The following is a 13,368-nucleotide window of genomic DNA, read 5'->3' as shown; positions in this document are numbered from 1 at the left end:
GGACAATATAGAAATTGAAAGAGTCAACACAAATTATGCCTTTCTGTTATTGTTGGGTTATTATTTTTACGCATTATTTGCCCACACCTTTCTGGCCATGTTTACATTACCATGATGATGATGTTGGGCTGGAGGCTGTTGGCTGTTGGCTGGAGACTGGAGGCTTTATTTTTAAGCCGCAGCTCCGTTGCCCGCTCACGTTTTTCGCCAGGTGGGAGCAGTTTTCGAGTGGTGTAAGAGGGTGACCTCGTGGTTCTACAATTTCAATTTCAACGCCTTCTCAGCTCCACTCTCCTCCTCCGGTTACAATGGCTCGAAAAATTGGGGGGGACTTTACCGTATCGGAGGCAGATCAATTGACAGCGGCTCAATTTTGTCATGGCTCGTTCGGAATTCTCATTTGCGTGGGCAATACGCTGTCGATAATTTCTTAAGAGGCTTTTTCCCCCACCTCGTGGCTGGAACACAATATTATTAACTTGAAATTAAAACTTCCTTTGGGGTGGGCCGCGTGAAAAGAGTTATCAGAAGTGGCCAACGGAAATGATTGAGTTTAAGTCGCATATTAAAAGGGGTGACGCTGGGAAATTAATAGTTATTGATGGAGTAAGTTTACACATACGAGAGGTTTAAATCCTAAGGTATGAAGATGTCTTGAACAGACCATTACGCATTGGAAAAGCTAAAGTGTCTGTCCTGTAAATCCCAAGCAGCTTAGGAAAACATAGAATTTACTTCCCAGGCACTCTAGCTGGCAAGGCCCTAACCCATTTTCATCATTTAACTTCATCCTGGAGCCTGGAAAGCCCAGGATTAAGGTGACTTTCCGGCTGCCTCACCTGTCAGGCTTTGAGTGACCTAGTCTCCGAATAGTAAGGCTCAAGATTATCGCAAACTAAAATTGACACAGGCCAACTAAGATATTATTTCACTTCCATTTAATGGGTTCTTTTTGAGGGAAATTCAGCTGCTGGGCGGCTAAGCCCCACCCACCCCCAATGGTGGGGCAATGAAGGTCATCGGGGGCCTTTCCATTCGACGTCTTGAGCATATCAGTGCCTCAAAATCGTCAGCCATTAAAGCCGGCAGTATCCATTATAATACACAATAGTGTCATTGCCAAAAAGAGACAGAGAGGGCGAGATAGAGCTAGAAAGGGACAGGACAAGAGGCCTTCTCCCTCTGCTTAGTTATATAATGGCGGCTGGAAAAAAATGGCCAAAAAAAATGTGAAATATTTAAGGCAAAGTGTCACATAAAAATGACTTATCTTCTTGTATCAAGTGGCGGGTTGGGAGAAAAGCTGCTCTGCCACGCGCTGGAAAATTGTCAGTGAGTAGGAGGGGTGTGGGGTAAGGATAATAAGAGTGGGGGCTTTGGGGAGAGGCTTGGGGGACTTTGGAATATTGCCCTCGAGCAGCAGAAGCGACAGTCGAGTACTTCACTGTTTTGGTCGTCATTTTATCTTTATGCCAAATCCAGTTGGGATTAATTGGTGGAGCAAGAAAGAGCCAGAAAGAGGGGGCTACCGAGAGAGACGGATAGAGGCTAACAGAAAGAGATAGCTAGATTCGTGAGTGTTTGTAATTTAATAATGTGAGGCAGGCCCAGACTCTGAAGGCCCTGATATCGTTATCATTGTCATTGGGGTAGTAACTTGTGGTTGATACGGAGCTAAAAGGGTATATTAGACAGACTAATCATAAAAAAGAATACTAGATCTTGAATAATTATATGTTAATCATATTCTTTATAAAGAATTTAATCTTTAAATATGAAAATTTATTATAATTCTTTTACATACCTTTAGTAAAGTCTTTTAGGGTATTGAATAGTGTACTCCATGTTATAAACTTATTCTTGTTTTGCTCAAAAAAGACACCCATGCAACTGGGTCCATCATTCATTCATTCATTCATTCAAGTGGCTCGCTCAATTTGCTCTGCTCTTGCTTAAATCGCATTAAATTGGGCGCCTGCCTCAACGCTGTGTCAGCATACAATTTGCAAGAACTGTACATAGATATACGCGACAAATACATATATATATATATATATATAGTATAACATAGATATATATATAAATTCGTACTTGTATCCGCCTCTAAATTGAGTTTTAGTGCATGTTTACCCACGCAAATTGCTCGACTGACTTTGCCATAAATCTAACAAAGTGCGATTGCGGGTCGGCGGGGGATTTGGCTATTGTGTAATGGGCTGAGGAGGGGGGAGCGGAGGGGCATGGGGCTGGAAAGGCAACTCATATGCGTTTGCCATCGTTTTTATGCTTTTTTATATGCAAAATAAATTATAAGTATTATGTACTTGACTATTTATTGCTGACTAGCAGCCATCAGATAGATGAAGTCAGTGACGGCTGCCAGGGGGGGGCCATTTGATTCAAACTGGGCCTGGGGGGCGGACTGGGCTTAGTATGTGGAGCAACTGCAGCGCGGCACAGTTTTCAAAACTAGCGCCTTCTTAATTACCATTTATTGGCGCTCTGAAAGCAAATCAATCTCCCATGTCGATGGCGTCAGCTTTAACTAACTGGCACCCGCAGCTGGGACTAGTAATTAGTTTACAGCTTACGGGTTTTATGAGATAAAATTTAATACGAAGTCTAAAGACGCTTTAATGAATAATAAGACTTACATTTAGGTTGGTTTATATGCTTCTTTGCTGGACAATTCTCTTATTTAAACCGATTACAGACCTTTTCTTTAAATTTTGAATTGAAATATTTAGGCTCCCAGCCCCTTCTTCAGACATCCCAGGTCGAGGGGCTTCATTATAGAGAAATGCTTTTGAAACGGCCTGAAGCAGCCCGGACTTAACTAATTAAAGCAACTCAAATAAATTGTGTTTTCCTTTCAAACTGCTGTCCCGCCCACTTGGCATCTAAGCAAATGCATTTGCTCTGGCCTATAAAAGGCAATGGGCTAATTAAAAGAATTTGCCGACTTGTTCAACTCATTCACCCAGAACTGTCTTCCTCTCTCTCTCTATTCGCCTTGTTCCCGTCTCTGTCTAGAGCTAGAACTTAACTAAGTATGTTGTACCGTGATGAATCAGTTGTGCAAAGTTTCCATTACACTGCTAAACTGAATGAGACATGCAAATGGATTTCTATGTCAATTGAGACCCTCTGATAACTGGGAGGAAAATTCCGTCCCATATCATCAGTTCTCAGCTCTCAGATGCCATCAAAAGTCACTAGTCAATGCACTTGACTTATTTTTCCTTGCAGCATCCAGTGGAGGAGAATGTTGACTACTTATTTGCATACAAATTGCTTTAGTAGAGAAGGAAAAAAATTATACATAAGTGGACTATAGTCCAGATATATAGAATGTGTATATAGAGGAGCGTGTAAATGGATCTAATATGTCATTGTCAGCGACAGACTTGCATCTTCCATCATAATCAGCAACAGAAGCTTCACAGGCATCGTACGCACACACGGCGTATACTTGATATGGCGCGAGGGTGAAATCAATAGGCCTTTTGTGTGTGCGCCAAATTCAATTTGAAGTAATTTGGGTGGTGAAATTTTAAGTTGGGCAATTGTGGGCTACACTTTCGCCACCACCCGCTGGTCAGCTCGTAAATTACACCCAAAGTCTACCCCCGAAACCCATATATACACAGATCTCCACGGCGATAACCCAACCAGCCTACCCGCCCGGGCGCGGAAAATCAAATCAAGGCCCGGACGAAAGACAAAGCACCTTCACTGCCAGCGCCGTGACTAAAAAAGAACTCGCTTAGAATTTGCATGTAAGAGTAAAATAAAATTTAATTACGCTTGTCGCCTGTCAGTCCTCATTAAGCGAAAAGCGAGACAAGGCTTCTCTGGGCGGGCGCAGCAAGGAGAGGCGGCGTGGAAAGGAGAATCGTCGGACGAATTACACGAATTCAATTAAGGACCTCGAAAAGTGAAAGAGAAAGGTGTGAGGATTTGGATTCAGTCAGAAGCGAAGGCTCATCCAATGAATAGAAATGGGCCAGCGTGTATGGCTCTTTGCGGGGTGTTGAGGGTCAAATTCGATGGTCCAATTATAAAAGTGGGTAAACAAAAGGTCTGGTAGGACAAAGCCTTAGGCTAAGAAGTACATTCATTGTAAAAAGATATGGAAAGAGTATAACTATAAAATATTTAATCAATAATAGCCTTGGAAATCAAAATTTATTTTCATAAAACTAAATTTCTGCAAGATATGGCTGTAAGATGGCTATATGATATGGCTATATCTTGGCCAATTTGCATCCGATTCTTGAGCGGAATACCTTAACTGAGTCGTGGATCGATTCTCCACCATTCGGCATTAAAATATAAGGACAAAATATTTTTTAGATTTTTTATCAAATTGCCTGGGGGTACCCTTCAAAATCTTGAAAAGTGCATGGAGGGACAAAATGGCCCTCAGCGATGGCAATATCTTGGCCACTATACGTTAGAATAGTATTCGAATCTCAATCAAACTGTATAATATTTAAATGAATTCCTGTGATCCTATAAAGCTTATTTATTTATACTAATCCTGATATATTAGTTTCTTCAAAAATCCTCATTTAACTACTTCCCCGAATACTATAATTTCGCAAAATCCTTTTGCCTATCAATCTAATTTATTAAATACGTAAATTATCTCCCAAAAACTCGTATCAGCTCTAAAATAGACAAGCAAATTGATAAATTATACACGAGGGGAATAAAAACTTTTCGGAAAAGCGAGGACATGGAATAAAATTGAAAATTAGTTGCATATCAACTGGCCATTAGCATTTCGTTTTTGGCATTTTAATTGAAATTTCATATGCCTATCGTGGCAGATCCGAGTGGCGTTTGGCGAGTCAGGACACAAAAACTTTCTGTCAACGTATCAGCCCAAAAAAAAGCAGAAAGAGAGGGAGAGACAGAAAGGAAAGAGATGGCAAATGGGAGAAAGGAGAAAGCTCTGCTCTGTGCTGTTCTGCTGCTTTGCATATCAATCTAAAAATCAATTAGAACTTGCCCGGGCCACGGAGGCCCCAGTTGAGGGGAACTTTTTTCATTAAAAATAAGCGCCTGGTCGGTGGATTGGTGGCCCAAAGAGTCGAACCTGGCAGGAGGAACTTTTGCAAAAATGTATAATTACTGGCGTTTACGTGGCGCTCTTCTAGTTTAGCCCACAAAATGCCCCCATTCCCTCAAGCTCCACACCATGTTGAATATCTGTTTTTTTAAAAGCAAAGCCTGTTTACAGTTTACATTTCAAAAATATTCTACCCACAGATCCACGGCACGCATGCTTCCTCTTTATGTTTTTACACGGACAGAAACTATGATAGAAGGTCTTATAAAAAATATTATAATTTAAACATAAATAAAAGTAATTAAGGGTTTGAGTAAAGAGGATTCTGGTAACTGCGCTGCTTTTCGCTAAAATATATTATACAATTTATTTTAAAAATAGAATTTCTCGCAGTGCATTTTGCTTGGTTGGTTTATAGAAAAAATTTGCATAAAGTGCGCATAAATTATGCCGTGAAAAAAGTTATAATACCATACTTACTGGGCGAGGACGACGAAGACGCGTTGTGCGCCAGATACTCGTTGAATATCCCTTGGCCCATCCTTTTCCAGGACTCTCAGGTGTGTCCGGGTGACACAAACTGAACAACTTTCTAGCTCAGGCGTGGAGTTACTTTTGGGGTGCTATGTGCCGTCGCCGTCGCCCCTCCAATTCTGTTTTACATTTTCTGTGAAACACCATGCCTGGCAAGCGGGCAACAAATTTGTTTAACAAAAATTTTCATAAAATAATGCAAAAGTTTGTTGTTGTCCTGGCTGGCTCCTGCTATAATTCATTTGAAGGAGCCAACAGGACTCTGTCCTCGACAGTCGCAGCTGTTGTCGCTCAGTTAGAGTTCAGTAATACTTACTTATGTATGGATGCAAAGGGGGGGAATTCATTTCCCCATTATCAATTCAGGAGAATGCGGCTCAACTTTCTCCATCCATCCAGCCAATCGGGGGAAAACTAATGAGCGATTTGAGGGAAAATAGTTGGGTTCATTTGGAGGCTAAGCCGAGTTGGGGATTAGTTTTGTATTAAGATTAACGGGGTTGGCAAGCGAGTTCCTTATGGGCTCATCACAGCAGCGCCAGCTGTCACAAAAGTTGATGATTCGAATATAACTTTTTGACAACTAAATTGTTATGTGTTTACTATCAACAGAGTAGAAGAGACTAAAATGATATCATCATTATGGGGGATTACGATGATGCTAGAGACTTCTCTTTCAAGCCTATTTTGATACTTTTCCCTGTAAACTATCTTTTTTACTGAGCTTTAATCAAAACCTTTAAAAACTTTAAAATAGCTCCGCCATTCTACATTGTTAATGGCCATGACAGTGGCGCGCTGGATTTGCATTCTCTCCGTATCTATTCGGTGTATAGTCCGCATAAAAAAAGGACTTATGCACCGCTTACCATATCTCACCCCAGACCGCCGCACAGCCCTCTCTGGGATTCGCACCAGCTGCACTTTAACTAAACTCTAATGCAAAATTCATGGCCAGGCAGAAAAATAGCCAGAGCTGCGTGGCGCGCAGAAGACTTTTCTGCATTTAATATGCAACCAGAGTGGAGTCCGGAGCTGGGTCCAGAAAATGACCATCCAGACACATCCAATGGTGACCACAACAACGGCAACAAAACACCAAAGCCATCGGGGAGCGCAAAAAGCTCAGCACGAACTAAACTCAAATTGGAGTGACTTGGTTGGAGGCTTATTAACATTTCATAAGGAAAGTGAGCAATGACTGCCAGTCGGTTTTCTGCAACTGATTGATCGTTTAGGGTAAGAGTGAGCCATGAAGAAATGTCTTCATCCCGAGTACTAATGATCTCATAACTCAAAAGTTGCCTGAAACTGGGCCTTTTAATATCCAGTATACTATTGCACTTTAAACATTTGTTTGCTTTTAAGAAAAACATTAAAGACAATCATTATAAAAATAAATTTCTTAGGCTTCCTACGACTCCTTAATTAATGATCCAATAACTCAAAACTGAGACCTAATTTCCTTGTCATTTTGCATCTCACTTTATGTATACAACACGACCCGAAAAAAGCCAACCGCAAATTAGCTTATTTGGCATTTTTACAGTCGTTTCATTTAATTTACACAAACAAATTTGCGCCTGGCCAGACAAACAGCCCGACAACCAAACAGCCAAACAGCCAACCAGCCAAACGGCCAAACATCCAAAGAGCCAAGCTAAGGGAAACTGGCTAACAGACAATGGCGAGCCAACGAAGCGAGCCGTCAGTCCCATAAAAGTAATGAAGCTGTTTAGGCGTCTCTAAGTAGTCGTCGGAAGTCGGCAACGATGGCTCCTCCATGTCTTGTGTCAGCGGGAAAATGCCCTTGCCTGTAGTTTTTCTTCTCCTAATACTCTTTCAGAGGTTGTTCTCATTTTATCATAAAGTATGCAAGGCAGTCCCTGACTCTATAGGTGCGTAATCACTTCCACCTCCCATGTCACCCATTATATCCCTAAAAGTGTATTTAAACTTCGGCTTATTCTTTTACGATTCCTTGGCTTGTCTTGAAGCCACAGAACTGGATACGCCTTCAGCTTTTCCTGCAGAAAGGCTGAAGACTGGCATTAGTTTCTACCCTCTATGTTCATTCAAAATTCATGAAGTTGACTTCAACTTGGCGCCGTTTTTATATGCCAAGAATGGGGCAGAGGCGGTGGCAATCCCTTTGTAACCAAAAGCGGTTCCTTCCACACGTTGAAAGCTTTCCGGAAAAATACACACAAACATTACGCGATATTGCCTAACGATATTGCCGTAAACACGAAATGCAGCCAATTGTGTGTTTGTCTCAAACGTCTCATTGGATTTTTTCTTACACCTTTACGGCTGATGATGTTTCATGAACTGTTTAGTGGAGTTATTTGCTCCATCTCGGAGAAGCCAATTAGCGCGTCTCGCAATCGTCTTGCCTTGATGGCATTTCCCTTTGTCTCATATCCAATTTCTCCGGCCAGAGTCCTGATAAACGCAAAACTATTTTGCATTAACTTATTGCCTGTCGCCATGGCATCGTCACCTGTCCAAGGACTTGCCGACGGAATGAAATCTTCTTTTGTAGCTACTTAGGACTGAAGATGTCAGACTGACGGGCTTAGGGCTAAAATAATGATATAGAAGAGGGGATTTAATAATTTTTATAAACTTAGGACTTATTATTTTAAGCTTTGTATTTTAAGTCCAGTTTCTATAATATTTTTGTGATAAAGTATTTAAAAATTTAGCTACTTTATTTATTATTCTTTAATATATTTCCTAAAATTCCTCCTACATTCAAATAAAATCTAGCCAAAGCCTAGACATCACTGCTGAACCGTGAACAAGTTCTCTGGATAAATGTCTTTTACTTGCCATATTTTAATGAAATACACTTTCATATGTAATTTTGTCATCAGAAGGAGCTTTTCTGTTAGCCAGGCTGTCTATATAGCACCGCTTCCTTGCCAGACAGCCCGGAGTCCTTGTCGTGGATGATTTTCCTGGCTAGATGCCGCTGTTGCCGGTGCCGGTGCTGGTGCTGTTGCTATTCCTGCCGCCCAAGACAAAAGCCGCTCGACGTCGTTGACGACGCTTTTCGCTTTGTGTCTGGCCATAATTTCCCCCAAGAGCTGCCTGAATAAAATCAAGGAAAGGGAAAAAAAAGACGAGAGGCCAGGACAAGGACGAGGACGAGGGTGAAGACCAGGAGCTAGAGCTAGCGACTTGCCGCAAAGTTAAGCAAAACTTTGTTATTTGTTTTAAGTGGCAGGTTGTGAGACGCACGCTAGCTACTCGCAGACTGCCTCCGAGGGTTGGTTGTTCTCGTTCACGTTCACGTTTCTCGTCCTTTTCGTCCTCGTTTCATTCAACAGTTCATAAAGTTAATTTTACCACAGAAATTATGTTAAAACGATATATGGCGAGGCAAGGATTTTTGGCAAATGTCTCCGCTTTTTGCCATCGTTTTCGTGGGAACTGCAGCAGAAGTTATTGGAAATGGCATTAGGGCCAGAATAGGCCACGAAAACAGAGGGCTGAGGGCCAAAGGCAGGTTAAGGAACTTTTCCGACTAAAACTTCTACCGCCCCCTCGTCAGAGACAACGTTGCGTATGCGTAATTAGTAACCCTGCGCCCCCAGGTAGGAAGTTTTTTGTTTTCCGGGGTTATTTATGGATATTAAAGAGGAACTCCGCCTTATTGAACTGTCAACCTTAAGCCAAACAAATTGCGTTCGCCCCCGGATGGAGAATCAGAGAAACTATTTTGGCAAAAGTTGTGATTTCTTTTTCGTTGGCCGAGAGAAATCAAAGCATCGTAGTCAAGAACTTTTGATTATAACAAATGTTTTGCGGGTCCTGGGAGAGTGGGAGATGATTGCTGGTAGCGAAAAAAAGTACTAGACATATCTGGGGTGTGTGTGTGTGCTGGCGAGTTCCTCCAACAACGACAGTCGATAATAAATCTCTTGGTCAGTCTCTATGTGTATGAGAGTACTATGCGCCATTAGAAATGTCAAGGGACGTGGCCGACAATAGCGCCAAATAAGATGAAACCAACAAAAAAGGAATTCTGGGCGTATAAATGTAATTTCTGTTTGGCACGAAACATGTCTATTTTTTTGCGCAATCTAATGGCCATTTCAGTTTGGAAGTTGTCCCGAAAGATAGTGTGTGATGGGAGTTTTTTAAGCACCATTCCTATGCCTATCAAAATCACATTAAAAGTACTCTCAAGAATGGTGTATGTATTTTTTAGGAATTTCCCGATCATTTACTTTTATTTAGTTTAATAGAAAGCATACCAAAGTAACTGCCTGTCACAGGCCATAACTGAACAAGGCTTTTTGCTTAAGATTCTTACCACTTTTGGGGCTGGTCCCTGAAAAACTTTTCCATTTCCTCTAGTCAATGACAGACTCTTTTCATTAGGCAGAAGGCACTCGACGGAAAGTTGGTGGACGGAAAGTTTTCCCTTGTTATAGCTGGTTCCAGTCTTCCTGGTCCTGGCCAAGTCCAGCGGCATGTGACAAGGGCAGACATTCCACAAGTCTACTGTCCGGTACGACCATGTAATGGCATGTGTTTTGCCGGCTCTCAGGAGTCACTTCGTCGTCGTCGACGTCGTCCTCTCGAACTTTGGACTAACAAACATTTTCGTTTATTTTTTCCTCATTGCAGGCATTTGTTATTTGGAAAAAAAACAAAAAAATTAAGGAAGAGCGAAGCCTTTAAGCCACCTAAGAACAGGAATAAGCGGTAAGTGTCAAAAATTCTGCAGAGCCCCGCATTTAATTTCCCCTCTTTTGAGTGAGTGAGTGAGTGACATTTGCCAGAGCGCCTAATTGTAGGCAATTAATTCCTGGCACATCAAAGCCACGGAAGGGAAGCTTAACTGGCAGGACGAGCAAACAGAGGAAGACAGAGCAGAGCAAATGCAGCTGGTGTCCGCCTTTTGTTGTTTTACTTTTCAACCCTTCTGGGGGTTGTCGGTTCCTCCCCATTTTCCCTGCCACCGCGACTCTTGGCTAACCGCACCTTTTTAACCCCTTGTCTCCCTGGCTGTTTGGCCAAAAGGGAAAAGAGAAACGGACGACATCGAACCGGAAACTTTATGCAGCTCAAATGTGATGGCCACACAGAGAGTGCTGGGCCGAAAGCAATTTGCCTGCCATTGCCGGGCGTTAAGTAATAATGAAGCCCCCGAAACGTAACGAAAGCCATATTAGATAGCCACTGTGGCGTATACGCAATATCCATGAGTTATATTTTTTTTCCTTCTGGAAAATGGTGTATACAGTAGCTGTTAAAATAATAGTATAGAAATTGTAGTTTATTTGATGAATAAATATTTTGTTGGCCTCGTAAACCAAGTAAACACCATACCCTTATGACTTTTCCCTCTTCTGTCTATCATTATTTAAGGGCTGTGGCATTTTTTTCTGGTCAAGACTTATGGATCGGGTCAAAGGGTGTGATGACCAAATAAAATATTTATGAATTGCCCAGCCAACGACGAACCGAACATTTTTGGGGAGCGATTTAATTGCATTACCCGAGATATCTCCCAGTCGATAAGTCCTAGGGATATAGCCCCCCCGTCCACTGGCTCTCACCCTTCCTTCCTAAGTAGCATTTGGGCACTGAGGGTGGCAAGAGTGTGAATGTGTGTGTGCGAGTATGAAGGGGTGGTTGTGGGTGGAAATTTTTGGGGACTTGGGGGAAAATGGGAATCGGTTCGGCTTTTTGGGTAATTGTGGCTACAGGGCAAAAGGCATTACAAGTGTAGAACCTGCCTCGGCTACTGTTTGGTTATTTTCTGGTAGGTGGAGGGAGTTTTTCCGGTTTCCGGGGGATGCTACGGCCTGCAGACTCTGTTGCGGCGAAAATTTGCGAAATCAATCGTGTGGAAATTGTACAAAATGGCTTTCCGAACACTAAATCAATGGGAAGGAGAAGTCAGGGCAAGTGGCAATAAGCTTGACAAAGGTTCTCTGCCAGATGACACACAAAAGAGGGGTACACAAAAATTAGATATGAAACAGGAGAATAAAAGAGCTTAGAGATCAAACACTTCCCTATAGCACCTTAACAATTTCCCTTTATTATCTATTTTACAATGATTTTTTATTTGTATAGTTAATTTCTTTTTATGTACTTTCCCCTCTTAAAGTGCCTTTTTTTATTTATTTTAATTTATTTGCTGCTCACTTCCATCATCAAATGCTATTCCAAGACATTCACATGCAAATGGAAAATGTCTTTCTCAGCCCCGTCTCTTTCTTCGTCCATTTTCCATCTCTTTTCATTGGGTATCTCTGTCTAAGCGTTAATGTGCTCAATTGTTTGTTTTTCTTGGGCTGAAGTCGCAGGATCTCCCTACTCTTTCGCAGTATTGTCAACGCAGCATTGTGAAAATTAATCAAAAAAACTTTTGCCAAACAACATTTTCAATTGACAATTTAAACTTTTATCTGGGAAGACATTTTACATAAAAGTTTTGTGTTAAAAATTTGCCCCAACTAAAAATGAAAAATGCTTGCTGGCTTCCTTTAAGGGACAACTGAAGCCGAGAGCTGTAAACTGATGGCTAAGAGCAAGGGGAGCCAAGTCACTTGAGTAGGCAGCTCACAGGCTATCAAAACTTTTGACGCCTAACTGGGTAGCACCGGGAGTCTCCTGGTCTCAGAGACCAGGGGGCTGGCTTTTGTCTTGGCCCTGTTGTTTTCTGGCCTGATGATAGCTGCGTAAGCAGCACACAACACTCGGAAAAGTGGGACTCTGGAATAGGTAAATATTTGGTGGGCAGGGATCCAAGCCAACACCCCTTTTGGGGGCAGGTTGAGAGGGGCGTTGAAACTGGAGCTGGCACTTTATATTTAAAAACTGTTCATGCGGAACGAAACATACAAGAATATATTGTTCTCAAAATAGACTATATATTTTGTATAAAAATAGAAGCCCCAAAAATGATATATAATATAATATTATAAAACATCATAATTTCTAGAAATTCCATCTCGTAAACCTTTTATTTTCTGTTAACTAACCAAACAATTCCTGCTTCCTTTCGGTTGTGTATCTGAGTATTTATTTACATTTTACAAGGCACAACAAAAGTACACACGCAAACACACACTTGGAAAGAAGTCGTGGAGTCCTGGTAACATGACAACAAGGCGCAAAATTATGCACAGAGTTGCTATTTTGCGTCTCCTCCACTCCTTCCCAGAAGTACGTACAGCTAGGCAGCTTTTGGGGCCAAAACGATGAAAATCCCAGAAGCGTTAGCGATGTCAGCGATGTTGTTGCTGTTTGTTGTGTTTGCTGTTGATGTGTGTGCGACAGGCAGCAACAAGGTGGGATGAAACCAGACACAGATACTCCCTCCCACACCACAAGCACACGCACATTTGGGGGATGGGCTGAGACGGGGGGTCCTGGGTGCCACACAGGAAAATTCAATATGGCGGCAGGGTTTCTGCTGCCAACTTCTGACGGATGACTGCCCCCGTGACTCTGCCCACAAAGTAGGGCTAGGAAAACCCAATCCAACCAGCCCAACAGCAATCAAGTCGCAGCTGGTTTGTGGCATCATGTGCGTAGATTATTTGCTAAGACTTTTGAGAGTCTGGTAACTGGATAATACTCTACAAAATCGGTTTAAAAACAATAGGATTTGGATTTAATAATATATACTATAATGAAATATATCATTTTTCAAAGGGAAAGTTTAAATGTTTATCTTAATAGTTATGATTTAAAATTATAACCAAAGCTCCTTGCATTTTCTTTGG

General features: G+C 41.8%; 1 protein-coding gene across 1 annotated transcript in view; it reads left to right on the top strand.

Moving 5' to 3' along the window:
- Positions 1-13,368, top strand: part of LOC6493644 (frizzled-2) — an 89,470-nt gene that overhangs the window by 13,452 nt on the left and 62,650 nt on the right. Inside the window, exon 3 of the mRNA XM_044715139.1 lies at positions 10,253-10,330. The gene's annotated coding sequence lies outside the window, so the exon portion shown is untranslated. The remainder of the gene's footprint in view (positions 1-10,252; positions 10,331-13,368) is intronic.

This window comes from Drosophila ananassae, chromosome 2R (genome assembly GCF_017639315.1).
Source record: "Drosophila ananassae strain 14024-0371.13 chromosome 2R, ASM1763931v2, whole genome shotgun sequence".
Taxonomy (NCBI): Eukaryota; Metazoa; Arthropoda; class Insecta; order Diptera; family Drosophilidae; genus Drosophila; species Drosophila ananassae.
Note: the sequence above shows the minus strand (reverse complement) of the source record. Positions and strands in the feature narration are given on the sequence as shown.